This window comes from Meleagris gallopavo, chromosome 8, assembly GCF_000146605.3.
Source record: "Meleagris gallopavo isolate NT-WF06-2002-E0010 breed Aviagen turkey brand Nicholas breeding stock chromosome 8, Turkey_5.1, whole genome shotgun sequence".
Classification (NCBI taxonomy): domain Eukaryota; kingdom Metazoa; phylum Chordata; class Aves; order Galliformes; family Phasianidae; genus Meleagris; species Meleagris gallopavo.
In genome coordinates, this window is record NC_015018.2 from 2932717 (window position 1) to 2949976 (window position 17260).

The window sequence follows — 17260 nt, forward strand, 5'->3', positions numbered from 1 at the left end:
ATTGTTCTGCTGTGGCTTGCATGGAACCATTTGATTAGTTCCACTGACCTGTGTTACTCTACTGCTCTTACCGCAGTTCTATGTTCCGTGCAACAGGTTTTTATAATATATTTGTATTTTATCATTTTAACATCTGTGCTTGCTCTTCTCCTTGGCTGTTATGCAGAGTAAATAGTACAGAAGGTAATGCTGTGAACACAGAGGATTTTGTAGCCCCATTTCACAATTTGGAGAGTGCTTATTGTTAGAAAATACTATGCCTTAAATGTAGGAAAGGGATCCCTGCATATGGGACTGCTTACAGTGGTGTTAAATCTCATGTTACTGTAGTAATGTGGAATTGGGGTAGGGGGAACGTACAAAAAAGACCTTGATTTGCTGCTACATCAGGTAGTTGTAGTAGTAACCTGCTGGAAGGAAGTTATAAACAGCAGTGCAGTGCCAGTGCATTTTATGTTGATGTGCACTGTTAGGAATTGTCGTGTTTGTAATGAGCTGTGACAAAAACATGAACTGAAATGGAGGTATTTTGGAATTCCAGGAAGTATCCCGTATAACATTTTTTACTTTCTGTGCCTAAATGTCTGAGCTATAAGGGGGGGAGGACTGGGGTCAACTGTGGGGTGGAGTGTGGGCTCTAGAGATTGCTCATTAGAACAAATCTGTTCTGAGGAACCTGTGCACCCCGGCTCCTTTTGAGATGGGTAGAATTTCAGAGGAGGTTGGAAGAAAATCTCTTGGGAACAACAGATTTCCTTTTTCCAGGTCTATCAGTTGTTAGCTAGTGGGCCATAGTCTTGTTCTTCCCTGTTCTCTGCTGTTTCTATTTGAAAACTTTATACTATATCAAATTCTTAAATGTGCTACTGTGTCAGGCTTTCACTGCTCTTGAAAACAATGCAAGTTTTACTTCCTCCTTATATTACTTTCAAAGTACCTGAAGCTGAATTTGTTCTTGGCCTTTTTTAAACAGAAATGCCTGCTATGTTTGCAGCAAGATTATGAGAAAGTAGATGGGAAATGCTGGACAGAGACTGCCCTTTAAAATATGAAGCAAACCCTTGGCTGGATGTTTGCAAGAGATCACTTTTTATTAGGCAGCCTCCTGTTCTGGACTCATGTAAATGCATTGCTGATAGCTCTGCTATCTTCACCTGTACTCTACTCCTTATTAAGCTCTGCCTTCCCCTCTCTCCTAAGTGAGAGGTCGTTTAGAAAATTGTTTCATCCAGGGGTTCAAACAAACAAGTGCATTTGCTGTTAAAATTCTCGTAGGTCATTGAATTTGTTTGCCTGCTACTGCAACTGCCAGGCTGAAAATTCCTTTTCACAAAACAGAGCACATCATGTTTAATGTTCCCTCTTCCCCTTTCTGGGTAAGGCTGACTGCTCGGATAATTATGCCTTTCTCACTTAAAATCTGTGCCTATTTCTCACTTATAATCTATGCTTATCTAAGGCCCATGTACTCATTTGTTCTTGGGCCAGCATTGTTTTATGTACCTTGTTACTGTAGCCCATTGGTAAAAGCTGCAGGAATTGCTGATGAAGATACAGGATCCATCTCTGCTAGGCATGTGGCTGTACCTGAATTGCCCTTTTCGAGGAAGAATTTGTGTTGTCTTCCCTTCTTTTTCTCTCAAAGCCCGTTTAAGCCCCTCCTAGCTTTGGTTGAGTACCGAGATGTATACCACCAAGTAATGAGCCCTTCTGCAACCTGAAAGATGACAAGATAGACATTGCTTAAAAGCTCTTGAGGACTAAACTTAGGTGTGGCTTACTTTCTTGTGTGAACAGCTGTCTACATGGATTCTACACTCCCTGAGACTCTCAGCTGGGTTTTTCTGATGATCAGGAGGGGAGCTTTCTTCCTTTCCAATCCTATTTCCATCTTTCCCCAAACCAGTTCTTCTAGTTCCTGTTTTCTCTGGAATAGTTTGCCCTGACGCTGTACCAAGTACTTCCCTGTTGTTCTGATCCCTGAAAGAGTATCCCATCTGCCTCATTGGTTGCATTACCTTAGAGGCAAACTTTCCAAAATATTTATTGGGTTAGCCTCGCGCTTGTAGGTTCTGAGCTATGTGAAATGGCAGATTTAGTTACTCAGATATGTGTTTTAACCTTCTTAATTAAAATCTTTATTTTTCCTTTTCTGTAACTAGCGATATCATGCCTTGGTTGGTTCTGTTCATGGCAATGGAGGTAGTAATTGTGCATCTCAAACGTATGTGTACAACGGCATTGTGTTGTTTCGGTTGTAACTTTGCAACAAGCAGAAGGCACCTTGGCTCTCTTTGCCTCAGTTTGAGAGCTTTTTCCTCTTGCCCAAGGTTTTTGCTGTATACAACTGACATGTTTCACGTCATACAAGGAGGGAGGGAGGAAAATTGGAGGCAAATGTCCAAAAGTGATACATCACAGAAGTGTGGGTTTATCTTGGTACGTGTTCATCCACCTAGGCTATTATAAAGCTACTACAACGAATTTTAATTTTGTTTTAGAAAATTTCATCAAATAAAAGAAGAGGTAATTGAAATTTGAAAAGCGGTGTGAACTGAAAATAGATTTGGATTTATCCATTGTACTATGGGCCGTATATGGAGAACAGTGCTATTTACCCAACAATTACGGTGATAATCTGAATTTCAAAAGCTTCTTCCTTGACAGCCACAGCCAGATGTATGTTTTCCTCAGGCTTATTACTGCTGCAGGATGGCAATTACAGCCTGGCAAATAGGACAGACTGAGCAACACGAGACATGCTGAACCTTCCTGTTTAAATTACATTATGAGTTAACAGCAGGGTTACCTCAGCAGTTCTCTGCTCCTTTTCATTTATTGCTTCTAAGAGCTGAGCATTTTTACAGTCTTTTAATTTTCTACGTATCTTTAAAACCCTCAAGAATCAACAATCAGAAGGACCATTAACAACAGCTCTGGACTAATGAGCACAACTTGTGTGCTGGAGGTACTGATGTGCTCAGCTGCAGTCGTATTTCTCCATTTCTCCCCTTAAATTCTTTGTGTTCATTCCTTAGCTGTAGTAGCTGTCTTCTAGCCTCACACTGAAGTGAGGATGAGAGAAATTAGTGAACTCCGGTTGAACAGTGGTGGTGAGGTTGTTCCTGCACTTCTCTCTGCTCTCCCTTATATGTGCAGTAACTTTTTTTTTTTTTGAAATATGCACTGCTGCTCAGCATCATTACACAGATATCTTCATCTTTGTGTTCTTCAAGTGTTGGAAATCCTCTTCTTTTCACAGAGACTTTTCTTTTCCATCTTACTTCATCCACAAAGGATACGAAGAAAAGTTAAAGCAGTTGAATTGCATCTCCTTTTTGTTTTTCTCAGCATCGTGAAGATGCTTCTTCCCATTAAACCCACCTATTTATTGTGGTTGCTTTCTAGGCTGTTAGGCTTCTGAGATGAGAAAACAGTTCAGAGTTTGTCCTATTTGTATAACATGAAACAGTTCTTTTTATTTTTTGATAAAGCAGTTTTATGCAGGGACTCCATCAAGATTTCTTTGTATTAAAACAACCGTGCATTTGTTTTGACCTTCGTTTTATCAGATGCTTTTGTGTGGTATTAGGAAAGCAAAAGGATATAAATTAACAATAGCTGTGAATAATACTGTCTAAATTGAAGGTAAAATGGGAGATGATAAACCATCAGTGAATGCCCTGAAATATGGTGCTTATACCCTTTTTTTGATATATTGCATTTTCTGAGCTCAGACAAATGTTTATTCCTTGAAAGCAATTTCGGATTCATTTATCCTTGCAGAATATAACTTCATCCTGCAAAGTCTCTTGTGACTAAAATATTGTTTTTAGAGAAATGAAAATATATATATATATATGAAATAACCTTAAGCTCGTTCCCTGCTGCTTAAATGTTCTGCTGTGCTGTGAGTTTTATGAGTTGGAGGCAGGAAGGTTTTAGGGTGCTAATTCTGAAGCAGGACCTTAGTGCGGATTTCTTGGTTAACCTAATGACTGAGCTGATGAAACTCTGTGCAGGAAAAGAGTATGAAACTACCAAAACAATTTATTTGGTGTCAGTCGTGATTTCCGTGGAGTTTCCCATTTGAAGACATTGCTGAAATACAGACTCAGTATTTGGCTTTTTTTTTTTTTAAATTAAACTAATTGTGATGTTTGCATTTCTTGTTTTCCAAGTTGTGCTCCCTTAGCTCACAGACAAAATGTGTGGGTGCTGGCAGATTGCAGTGTTTTGTAAACTTGTGAGGAAGTAGGTAGGCTGCACTTCCTATCTCAGAACCTTAATTTTTTATTGGACTTTTTCCCCCTTTTTTCTTGAATACCACGTAACTGTGCACCACCCAAAATCGCTTAAAACAGAATGTTAGTTAATTTTTGAGACGTTGCTCTGGTATTGCTGGGTGACATCCCTACATTTATCTGTATTTTGGTATTTTTCCTTTCAGAACAACTAGAAGCAGTTGCGTTTCCCCAGAAACAGCTTGGTGGATGCAGAGCGCTTCCTGTTGCCACACACCATTAAGATGAAAAGAAGGATGATGCTTATAATCAGAAATGTTAGAAGGGACTAAAGATCAGGAAAAGACAAGATAGCAACCAAAAAATCAAGTACAGATTCAGAAAGTCAAATATCTTGTTAAGTCTGTGCAGAAATCGATAAGCACTTTTGAGAATGATGGTATTGAATATTCTATTTTGAGAAATACTTCTGTCCCTGGAAATTTGGCGTAAATAACTACAGTAGGGATGCAGATTAATTTTGAAGTGACTTTTTCTAGGCACAGACACACAGAAGTTAGGGTTATGTGTCTTGCTGGAATTCCCTTGCTGCTGTTCTGCCTGGATTTCCCTGCAGCATGCTGATACCTTGCAAAGGATGGGCAACTCCCCAGATGGTCACACACCTAGATGTTTCCTGGAGAAGCCTGCATCATCCATCACGCTTCTCAGCCTAAGCAGCTGCTGCTGGAAGCAATCTGTGCCTGCCCGGTGCTCCGTGTGAATACTGCGTCAGGTAACTACAAGCTTTTCAGCGACTTGCACCGAGCCTTGAAGTCAGGTGACAGGATCCTTGGTGTTACCTTGCCCTAGTAGTGGTAGTGTTCTGTTACAGAAGAGTAAATTACACTGTTTATTCTCTTTTTATTCAGCCTTCTTGTGTCTACCGTGTGAAAAATGTTCGGTTGGAAGCATTAAAGGACGTGATTGTGAGATGATGCACAGCCCTCTTCTCCTCCTTCCACTTGGCAGCTTCTTGTAATGAAACTCCTGTCTGACCAGTGCGGTTGTAAGGAAAAAAAAACAGAAGAAAGCCTTAGAAAGTGACTCTGGTTTCCCACTGTCATAGTTAGTCCTAGCTGCACGGTTTTAGTCCTTGATAATCTTAAAGCTGCAGTTCATTTCTGAGCGGAGGGTAGGCTGGTAACAAAGTGCTTTAGGCTGGAGGAGGGCAGCTGTGTAATTTCAAGCATCTCTGGCCTCCACTTGTGCTGTGTGTTTGATGGAAGTGGAATATCTGCTTGGTGGGCAGAAATGAGAGTTGTGGTGGGATCTGGACTGGAAAATAAGCCTGTGTGAATGGAACAGATTGCACAAGTCTACTGCAATAGGAGTTGGAGCACGTGCCAAACTGCGTGCTGTGGAGTAATATATCATTGCTCTGTAGTGAACAGGGTATTGTAGGACCCATAGAAAAGTGTGTGTTTCTTTGCACATACTAGTTGATGATACAAATCTGCTGATGACTGGAAGTATTAATTTGCTGTGAAAAGAAGCTGCTTGTGTTGCACTGAGTGTATCACAGATGAGTAGGAAGTTAGAGGGTTGTACATCATAAATAACAATGATACTGGGACATGCATTGTTGACACACTAATTAAAAGAACAAGCTAGCGTTTCCTGTCTGTTTTACCTTGAAGTGAGTTGAAAGGATTTTTTGTTCCAAGCTAACGGCTTTATGTTGTCAAACACAATGAAGAGTTGATGAGTGTTAGAAGAGAGTGGGATGCTGTAGGTTTCGGTAAGCGGAGTTTGTGCAGTGTGAGGGGGAGCCAGCTCTACTGCAGGGCAGAAGTTTCAGATTGGTGGGTGTTTAAGATTGTTTCTCTGCTCTATTTCTAAGTGTGGTGGTCAGTCCTTGTATTGCATATATTTTAGGGTGTGGAAGACATAATTGTTCCATTGGCTTTGCCCTATTCGTTGTCTTGTTTCACTAGGGAGGAAGCGAAGAAGACTATATGTGATGAACAGGTGCATATAGTCTTCCAGCATTTCTTCGCAGACTTAAGCATTGTGAAAAATGAGAAGGCTATTTTCTTTGGTGTAAGCTTCTCTTTCTCCTTGGAAATTTTGGGAAGGCTGGTAGCACTAATTAGCATGAAGGCCATATGCTTCTAGTCTGAACGTGCTATCCAGAGAATTGAACTGGTTGATCCCGAGTTGGAGAGGGAAAAGTCCAAGAACTAACAAGGGTGTTGAATTTCAGTTTGCAAATCATCTTGGCCTGACCTCTTGTTTGTGGTGCAATTTTCTTTTCCACCCAGATGCTCTGCATTGAGCATGAGAGCTTGGATTCAAACTGCAGTGTGTTAATCAGCAGACTAGCCAGTCTGATGCAGACCGAGAGCAGCATCAGCCATTTAATCTGCTTCCATCCACCTCCTCTCTTGGTGGTGACAGTATGGTACTTGTTTCTCAGTCTTATGAGGCCCCCTGAGTGTATACATTTATAAGCAGCTGGAGTATTGCATGCATTTCTCCACTTATGAAGACAGCCATTTCAATTTGTACTTCTTGTTCTCCCTTTCAAGGTAGAGTATTGCAACTGCCCACTGTTTTGATGTTGGCAGTACAGCCAACAAGCAGAAAGAGCAGAGATATGTTTGAGCAGTCCCTTGTGCTCCTCAAGGCAAAATCCTTGGTTTTGATGTCAGGATAAATCAGCAGCTGTTAATCAAGAGACCAGAGTGTATTCCCTTCTCCCAGTATGCATTGTTTCCAGTAGTGCTGTTGGTTTGATACTTCTGAAAACTGAGAGTAATATATCATACTCGTACTCTACGTACAGTATGTAGAGAATTAATTTTATCCAGAAATGCTGAGTGGCAGTGGCAGTAAACACGAGGCAGTGGAAAATCAGTATGGTTTCTGGTATTTGTCATTTGTTCACCAGTATTTGAGGGGAATAGCTACCAAAAGCGTTTGTTATTCATGTGCTCAGTCAGTTATTATTCATATGCCCAGTGCATCATTATTGCCACATGTGGTGGTTTCACCCTTTGTGCAGACCAGCAGAACTTGGACAGTGCTTCCACTGATGATAACTTCATTTTTCGTAGGGGACAAAAACTTTATGAACGGTAATTCATAGAATGGTTTGAGTTGGAAGGGACCTTCATAGGTCATTCAGTCCAACTCCCCTACGATGAACAGGGACATCTGCAGCTAGAGCAGAGTGCTGCTCAGAGCTATGTCCAGACTGATCTTGAATGTCTCCAGGTATGGAGCATCCACCACTTCTCTGGGCAGCCAGTCTAAATCTCCTCTCTTCTACTTGAAAACCGTTTCCCCTTGTTCTATCACAGCAGACCCTGCTGAAGAGTCTGTTCCCTTCCTTCTTAAGTCCTCCCTTTCGATACTGAAAGGTTGTTATCAGGTCTCCTGAGAGCCTTCTCCAGGCTGCACAGCTCTAGCTCTGTCAGCCTGTCCTCCTAGGGGTCATGTCATACTCTAGTCATATCTTGAAATGCCATGCTGTTGTTTCACCTTGTTCCTTAATTTAAATTATTCCGTGTAAAACCTCTGAGAACAACAGTAAGATACAGCTGTAGATGAAGCCACTTGTAGCATTAACTTTCTTCCTACAGCTTTTCTTGTTAATGTAGGGAAGCTCTGTTAAAACACAGGAACCTGTTGGAAGATAGTCGTAACTGCAGTGTTGAAGCAATAAGTAAGATGAGAATAGAGACAAGATAGTAGTAGTTAACTTTAAAGGTCTTTTATTGTAAATTGAATGTGTATGGCAGTACATCTCCACAACCTGATCTATGCTTTGTTGACTTAGACAGTCTTACGTATGATGCCTTGTTATAGCAGTCCAACAAGCTGTATTTTCTGCAGTGTTTCACATCCTTTCAGCTTGCAACACCACTTACAGCTGGGGTAACTTACGAAATAAATGTTCAGGTGTAATTAATGCAAGTGATTAATGGTTTATTCAGAAGTGCCCTGGAAATGATGAACAAGTTGTGTCCCAGCGGAGGGTACCTTTATCCTGAGTAGAAGGGATGATGGATAAATCACTGTTGGAAGTGCCATATGTAGCTCCAACTTACATGTGACCAGCGTCCCCCTCGTTCAGGTATGTGACAAGGGATCCCGAGGTGCTGGCTGGTCTCTCACCAGCAGGTTCATGTTGAATGGGAAGAGTTTGCCCAAACTTTTTCGTGGTTGTTTATCCTATTTTGATGTGTTCTCGGTTAATTACACCAATTCCTACTGTGTAAGCTGTGGGCTCTGTGCTGTTGTGCTCCTTTCTGAAAGGGTAAGCATTTTCTTCTCCATTTGGCTGATGATGTTATCGCCTAGTGACTAATTTGATTAAAGAAGCATGAGAAGGTTGCAAAATCTTCATAGAGCCATGGTGAGTGTTTAAGAAGCTGGCTAGCTCAGTGTGTGCTAATCTGCACAAGATTGTAATATTATGGCTGTTATGTGTACCAACATCTTGAATGCAGCAATGATTACCCATCACTGGCTTACGTTTACAGCATGTCAGTTGGTGAAACATGTTCCAAGACAGTATTAGTTGAGAGCCTTTCCAGGAGAAACACAACATTTAAAAACAAAGCTACTAAGAACTAACCTTCCTCCCTGCTCCCCACTCTCCAAAAAAACAAACAAACAAAAACACCCATACAAAATAAAATCAACAAAAAACAGAACAAAACACACAAAATGAATGCCTTCACAAAATACTGGAAGGAGAATCACCTGTTTGCACTGTTTAGTTGTTTGTTTAGTTGAAAGTCATGAATGAGTCATCAGAGAAAACGAAACTCTGCCAAGGTGGGGGTCTGGGGACGTGCCCTAAAGCTGTGCAGCATTTTGATTGCTGTCTCCCACCACTTCATATGCTCTTTCCTCTCAGGAGGAGTATCTGTTCTCTTCTTACTACGTTTTGTCTGTCTTTGTATTCAATCACTCAAAAGCTCCTATCAACTCCTGCAGAATATGAGGGGAGTGTATTTATATCTGTGCTATTATACTGTTGCTGCAGAATATACTACCTTACAGCCTGGAAATTTTAATTTCTTGGGGAGTTTTTTAGTTTTCCTGTTAATCTGACTGATGCTGAAGCAAGGTGACTTCCAGTTAGGAAAACATGAAATAGGACTCATACAACCACGCTGATGTTGTTGCCGTTCCATCCCCAAACAGTAACAACTACATCTGGACTGCAGCCCATTTGCTTTCAGTCATCAACAATTGTGGAACAAATACAATTCCAGAGCAAGTAACGTAAAACATCACGTTGATTTTTCATGATTATACTGAAGATGTTCCCATCCAAATTGTATTTATGTGTATGCTAATACTTTTTTGCCAGAGGCAAAATTAATATTTGACAGTTTCTTGTATATTTCCCTCTTGGTATTCCTGTAGCTGGCCATGAATGATTAGCAAGAACTGCACTTTAAAACTTTATCCATGCATTTCTTGTTGGTATTGTAACCAAGTGTTTTCCTCCACTGTCTTTATGAATAAAACTCTTCTTCCAAAATGCTGTTAGGGAAAGTCTCAGTTATATATTTGGAGATTTGGTACCTGTATGCACTATCTTATAGAAGAATCCTTCCTTGGCTGTGAGAAGCAGTGCTGATTTTTTTGTAAGGGCCACCAGCATTATGAAACTGTTATATCTGCATCAGCAGTATACAGATGAAGGTAAATGCTGTGCATCGAGCGAGAAAGCCAAGGTATGTGTTTGTGTCTTATGAAGAGGAGCTTAGAGTTTGCTCGTTTGAACGTGTTCTGAGGGATGATCCTTCTCCATCTGTGTTCTCTCAATGAGAAATTGAAAGCTGCAGCTGTATCTTTGTGACATAGCTGCTAATTTTAAATTATCGTTTAATAGAGATGGAAATTAACAGTATAAAGGTCTTAAGTCTGTTCATTTCATTGCTTTTTGATGCTTTATTTAGTAATTGCAAGCTTTACTTGAAATAACTGACCAAGTTGACATGAAGGAAATTGATTCAGAACTTCAATCTTGCTGCTGCCACGCGCTGTTAACTTTGTCTAATGCAGGAGTCCCAGAGCAATCTCATCTCTAGGAGAGCAGCCGCAGACCTGCTGAGATGGGGAAAGCGCTGTGCAGGGGATCATCAGTGCACTGAACACAGAAATGGTCCTGTAAATAGCCCCCTCCCTACCACGTGATGGCTATGTGCTTGTGTTCAATGAGAATGCCCTTTTGCTGGTAGAGATTCCTCCTCTGTATCTGGTTGAATTTTTGGTGCTGGAGATCACAAAGGAATTCGTTGTTAAGCACAGACACTTTCTCTCATTGCATGTCTGGTCATATTGTTGGGTGAGCCAGTGGTCACGCTTCATACCACTGGTTAAGATCTCAGAGGTAAACTGGTGAGGTAGGACCTCAACCTCGTGAGGCTGGGACCGTGATTGTAACGTCCTCTGAAATGCTGCATGTATTATTGTAGAATTGCTTGAATTGGAAGGGACCCTTGGAAGCCATCTGGTCCAACTCCCCTGCAATGAATGGGGACATCTGCAGCTACATCTGGGTTCTCAGAGCCCCGTCCAGACTGACCCTGGCTATCTCCTGTGATGGGCATCCACCGCCTCTCTGGGCAACCTGTGCCAGTGCTTTACTGTCCTTATTGTAAACAAACAAAACAAAACTCTTTCCCTTCTATCCACTGTAAATCTCCCCTCTTTCAGTTTGAAACCATTTCTCCTTGTCCTGTCTGAACAGACCCTGCTCAAGAGCAAGAGTCTGTCCCCTTCTTTCTTTTAGTCCCAATTTAGATACTGAAAGGCACTCTCAGGTCTCCCTGGCACCTTCTCTTCTCTGGGCTGAACAGCCCCAGCTCTCTCAGCCTCCCCTTGTGGGGAGGTGTTCCATCCCTTGGACCATTTTTGAGGCCCCACTCTGGATGTATCTCTCCTGTGCTGAGGACTCCGCGTCTGCAGAAGACCAGAGAAATGGAAATCAAGGGTTGAAAAGAATGATGTAAGGGGAGCGAGTTTGCCCCTGTCAGGGCTTAGGGGAATGTCTGAAACAGGGAAAACTTGTCCACTAGGCCGAGAGGCTCAAAGTGACAATGAAACTCATCTGCCGGTGCTTGAGGAAGGGACTGAGGCTGAGGACTAGCTTCCAAAATAAAATAAGGTGATACAAATACATACCGTTTGGGATGAAGTGTTCTCCCAGAGTGGTGTGTGTTCAACAATTTCTTCCGTAGAAGAAAAGTGTGGCAGATACAAAATGCAAATAGCAGGAGGTAAGGTTGAACAGAGCGCTGTTGAATTGGGGTGTGGTGATATGGGCACTCAGAAACTCTTTAAGAAACAAGGTGGGAAACTTAAAATGCTATCACTGCTGTAGGGAGTAGCTTCTCAGGGAATCCATAGGAGAAGCAGTTCTGGACCTGCCCTGAGCAGTGCAGAGGATGTGACTGGTGATGCTGCTTGCAAGAGCCCATCTGGTAGCACCTGGAATGTGCTGCAGGAGTTAAAGCAGAGATCTCTGCAGCTGGGCTTCATGTTCAAAAGCAGATTAAGAAGAATATGAGACAGTTGAGAAAAAGAGACTTTCTTCATCACAAATGTGATGTTCTTCCTCAGTAGTTCAGGGATACTGGGTGAGCTTACAGATCAACAGGTCTTCTGTCAGTGCTAGGCAAGTTGATTGAACCTTTAGTAAAGGCTTGAATTGGCTGATACACAGAAGTAGAGTAAAATACAGAAGAATTCATGTGGATTTTGTAGCTGGAAGTTGATCCTATTACAATTATTGAGGTCTTTGAGGGGATCAGGTAGGGCTGCGAACATACCAAGGGGAATAAGAACAAAGATTCTTGCACTGATACAAGGTGATTAAAAGGTAAGAAATTAAATTTGGAATTAATGAATCAACTTCCACAGTGCAGAGTAGTAACTGGCAGTCCTGTTCCTCATTGCTTGGAAAGGAAGAAATACAGATACACTGGTGATTGCTTTTCAGGTAGGGAAGATGAGTGCTAATGGTGAGGAGCTGCACGGGGCCCTGAGAGTATCAGGTGGCTGCGTAATAAGAAAGCAGGTGAAATTCAGTATAGACAAACATACAGTATTGTGTGCAGGAAACCTAATTATCATAGGAAATCTGGACTCTGAGCTGTCTGTTATCACTCAGGAGTGAGATCTTTGTGTTAAACCAGGGAACTCTGTGAACATATCATAGCAGTGCTTGGCAGCTGTCAAAAAGCCAGTTCAAGTGCTGGGAATTATTAGAAAAGGAACAGAAAGCAGAAGGGAACATTGTATGGCTGAATAAATTTATGTGTTACTTGCATCTTTGCACAGCTATCATCCTTCCAATCTTGAGAAGAGTTGTGGTGGCAGTGGAGGTAATTCAGAGAGGGTGAAAGGCATCATCTGTATGCACGTATGTCATACAGGCTGTGCTTGTCAGGCTACAAAAGAAGTGTGGGGAGCTGGAGGGAGAAAAGGAGCGTGCCAGAGGTCTGTGATGCTATGAGTGATATGGAGAAGGTGGGCAGAGAATTGGTTTATTTTTAGAGAGGACCTGAAAGGTGCCTTAGAAGCTAAGAGATTTAAAATGGCAAAATGAGTTCAATCTTCACCTGTGGCACGTGTTGGTTTGCGTGGGGCGATGCTATGAGGTGGGAGGGTGAGAAGTTGTACTGTGTGCACATAAAAGCAAATGGAGGAAGTGAAAATTGACTGAGATGGTTAAACACAGATATCACCCCTTGTTCAAAATGTGTGGGCCACAGATTTCTGAAGTCTGGGGAATACCAGGAGAAGAGTAATACCTGCATGCATTGGTTTTAGTAACTTCCTGAAGCCTTTGCTCTCAGTCATTATGGGAGACTAGAAGAAAGGCCAGGTTGACCTCTGGTTGATGTCACTCTAAGTTTTAAGGCTTGAATCAGTTTTAACCAGGCGTTTCATCTTGGAAGTTATTTGGGTGTTGGTGTTATGTATAGGCTTAGAAAGTGTTATGTGAGAATAATTGTGATGCAAATAGTCCTATTGGAGCTTAGAAAATAGTAGAAATAGTAACAAAGGGCATTCCTGTGTATAAGGAATCCCAAATTTGGAGTTAATGGCTTGGTATTTTGAGTTGTGATTTCTTCTGAAATAATATTAGAAAAGCTAACTCAACCTTAGGTTGTGAGAATCATTTGTATAAGTAATAATAACAAACATTCTCACAACAAGCCACACAGCTCTTAAAGGGGAAAAACTTGCCCTACTCACGTCCCTTTTCACAATTTCTGTGACTTATTTTCACCATTGTGGTGCTGAATTTTAAATCTTACCTTAGACAGTAGGACTATGTTTATATGCTGACAAGACAAAACTATAGGAGGCTTATAGCAGCACTTGTTGCAAGGAAGATTTCAACCCACGAATCCTTGCTTGGGCTATGAAATTTGCTGGACAAAGCAAACTCCTCTTGGCTTCTGAATAGAGCATACTGGCATGTATTTGTAGTATGTGAAATTAGGTAGAACGGGTTTTTCACTTGGAGAAGGCGTAACATAGATTTTAGCAAGGCAGGATGGAGCAGACGTAAAGGAGAATTCCAAGTAATATTCAGGCTTATGACAAGGGATCTAGCTGCTAAGAAAACTTATCTCGAGTTTGCTTGGGTCATGTTGATTCAGATGGATTTATGTGGCGTCCAAGATCTCATCTTCTCTCTCCCCCTCAGATGCACCAGCCTTAGCATCGAAGCTTTTTCTTCTTCTAAATGAGAAATTATGCAGTAGTTGGTTCAGTCACTGCAGTAATTTCTCTTTTAGTGCTTTTGTATCAACTACAATTTCCGGAAATCCTTCTGTTGAGTGAAATGGTTCATAAATGCTTCCTGCACGGAGACAGAGCACAAGTGGTCTTACGGGACTCGCTGCTGGAAGCGTAGGCTCTGCTGGTTCTCTACTGGCTGGCCAGCACTGATTGGCATCGATACCATTTTCTGGGGATAATTAGAGCTGTGCAGTAAGGCAAAGACATATGTAGCTACCATCTGATACTGGCAGCCAGGCAGCCTCAACCCGCCTTCCGAGTCATCCTAGTTGTGCGCTCATCCTAGTGAGTCAGAAATGCTGATTTCTTCTTAAACCTGCTGTACCAGAATTCCTTTGTTAACATGGAGCACTCTGAGTGGCTAGGGCTTGTATTTCCTTCTGCAGTGAGCCTGTGTTGCTTTAACTTGCCTCTGCAGAGTTGCAGTGTTTTTCAGCTATCTGTCCAAATTAAGTTTCTAGTCTTTGCAAACTGTTTTTTAAAAAAATAAAAAAATAAAAAATAGCTTGGTTTTCTTCAGGCAAGGCAGGCTGAAATAGCTTTCTGTGGCACGTGCTCCAGTCAGGGAAGCAGAGAGCTTTCCATGTGAGGCCAGTGTGTTATGGTTACACTGATCTTTGGCAGGCTGCTGCATGGAGCTCTCCCTCTCATAGCATCAATTAAAAACAGAACCTAAAAACAGGCTGTAAATGCCAATTAATGTCTGTGAGAGCTGACAGTTAAACACAGGCTCCTGAAATTGTCCTTTGACATTGTGGCTTTTTTATGAAGACGGGGAAATCAATCTTTGTGTGCATTTCTCAGGTTTATTGTGTGGTGCTGAAGTGTGGCTTTACATTGAAACAAAAGCTTGGAAATCCCTGAGATTTTTACTGAAGGTTCTGTCACCAGTGTGGGGTATTCCAGATATTTAGTGTGTCCATTTGACTGTGCTTTGTCTTTGGGGATCAGAAGCGCCCTGTTAGGAAACCAGCTCTTGGCATCTTGAAAGTGTTGAGAATTAGAAAAAAGAAAAAAGCTTTTCATTTCCCTTGCCTGCCTTCATGAGGAAATGCTCTGTACGTGCTTTTCTTTTGGACTGTAGTGCCTTAAGCTGTGGCAGAATGACTGTTCTTGTTTAAAGAAGGGACTTCTTTAACCTCATTGCAGCATAAAGGGAGCCTACAAACAGGAGGGGAGTCAACTCTTTGAAAGGGTAGATAACAACAGGACAAGGGGAAATGGTTTGAAGTTGAGGGAGGGGAGATTTAGGTTGGATGTCAGGGGGAAGTTCTTTACCATGAGAGCAGTGAGGTGCTGGAACAGCTGCCCAGAGAGGCTGTGGAGGTGTTCAAGGCCAGGTTGGCTGGGGCCCTGGGCAGCCTGGGCTGGTATTAAACAGGGAGGTTGGTGGCCCTGCATGTGGTGGGGGATTGGAGATTGATGATTCTTGAAGTACCCTCCAGCCCTGGCCATTCTGTGAGTCAGAGTTCTTCCTTGATTCAATACTTGTGGTTTTTGCCCAGTTAATCATGAAATAAGTAGTACTTAAATGCAAATGAGAAATGTTGAAATGTTGAAAAATGAGGGAGACACCCTGAGTATGTAATTCAAATAATTAGCAGTGAATTGTAAGAAAAATATTTTCTTGAGGAAAACTGTCTCTGTGGGAGAATTTCATAGGGTTCTGGTTTGGCATAGCTGATGTCAAGCATATAAAGGCAGGCTGGCTCAAGCAGGTAGCAGAGCATAGTCTGGTTTCTGAAAGACCGTTGAAGTACAGCAGCAGTACTACATGGCTATGGGAACTCCTCCAGGGACAGCTAACTGCAGCAACAGTAGCAAGTTCAGTAATATTTTCCCAAACTCTCCTAATTAAAACAGCAGGGGATCTCATGAAAATTCGGTTGAAAAAAATTTGTTCTTGTAAATTACGCTCTATATTTGGAATGACTCAAAAAAAAAATCAAGACAATAAAATAAGTATCTTACTCCTGTTGGGAAGGAGTAATACAAGTATGTGAGGCTTTCTTTGTCTCAGTCACCCTTTCACGCTCTGCTCCTCAGTTTCCATATAACAAATCACACTGTTCTGGAAATAAGGCTCTGCTGGGGCAATGCCATCGATACCATCACGTTTGCCCTCGGTGCAAAGCAAGGCCTGTTCTTAAGGCACTGACAAAGTGCTTGGGGTAACAAGAACTTGGATATCTTCAGTGCGAAAGATTTTAAGCTCTTTGTCCTTTCCCCAGTCCACACTGCTTTCTGCATCTTTGAAGATGAAGTGGAAGGGTATAATGAAAGCCGGTGACTGATGTCCCTAAAAACTGTATCTGTTTGTCTTCTGAAATGTGTAACGGAATCGCCCGCATTCCTCAGTTCAAGGTGTTTATCATGTATGACCTGGTTTGGGCACAGAGTTTCAGCTGCCTGCATCTTGGCAGGAAAAAAATTCGCTGTATAAAAAAAATCCTTTCTGTTAGAGTAGTGGCTGGAGGACTTAGTAATGTAGCAGTTACAGGCTGAATCAATGAGCTGTACTAAGGTATCTGTAACAGATTTACTGGCATGTGATGGGGCCCGAGTATGTGTATGCTAACCTTGCAGAACCGGCCTGCAGGCTTCTCTAGAAATAAGTGAAAATAGCAAGCAGGTCAGAAAATGTGGTAGGTGAAGGCTATCTAAAGGCATGTTTTTTTAGGACCCTAAGAATTGGGCCCTTTTCCCCGTTGTACTGGTATGTCTGCATGTGTACTTGTGGAGTCAGCCTGATCTTTAAAATCTGGGTAAGATTGAACGGATTTGGGTTGTTCTCTCTGGATTCCTGTTATGTTCTGGCCAGTTGCAACCCCTTCCCATTTAGTTACCTGCTTTTTGAACCCAAAGTGAGAGATGCTTCTAGCCTGTCCATTGGGATGGAGTAACAAGCACAGGTGCTTGAGCAGAAGGATGACTTTGTGACATCACTGTGACTGAGTGATGTGTGGAATGGATGGGAGACCATCTGCAGGCTGTGGCTGTGGGATAGAGGGTAAGGAAAAAAAAAAGAGACAGTTGAGTCAGGTTGTGAGTGACTTCTTTCTTTTGTGCTTATGGATCAGAGATGAGGTGAAGGGACAGTTATTTAAGGGTAGAAAGTTGTGAGTACTTAAGAGCAACACGGTAACCTCTGTCTTGGGCTATGAGCAGCTTCGCTGCTCGGTTGATTCACTTTG

General features: G+C 41.9%; 1 long non-coding RNA gene across 1 annotated transcript; it reads right to left on the bottom strand.

Annotated features, from left to right (window-relative positions):
* Nucleotides 1-10175: 10175 nt before the first annotated feature.
* LOC109368985 lies at nucleotides 10176-17056 on the bottom strand. Its single transcript, XR_002117537.1, has 2 exons — nucleotides 16913-17056; nucleotides 10176-10358 (listed from the first exon to the last, which is right to left on the bottom strand). It is a non-coding gene; the product is annotated as an uncharacterized LOC109368985 (long non-coding RNA).
* Between the last annotated feature and the right edge of the window lie 204 nt (nucleotides 17057-17260).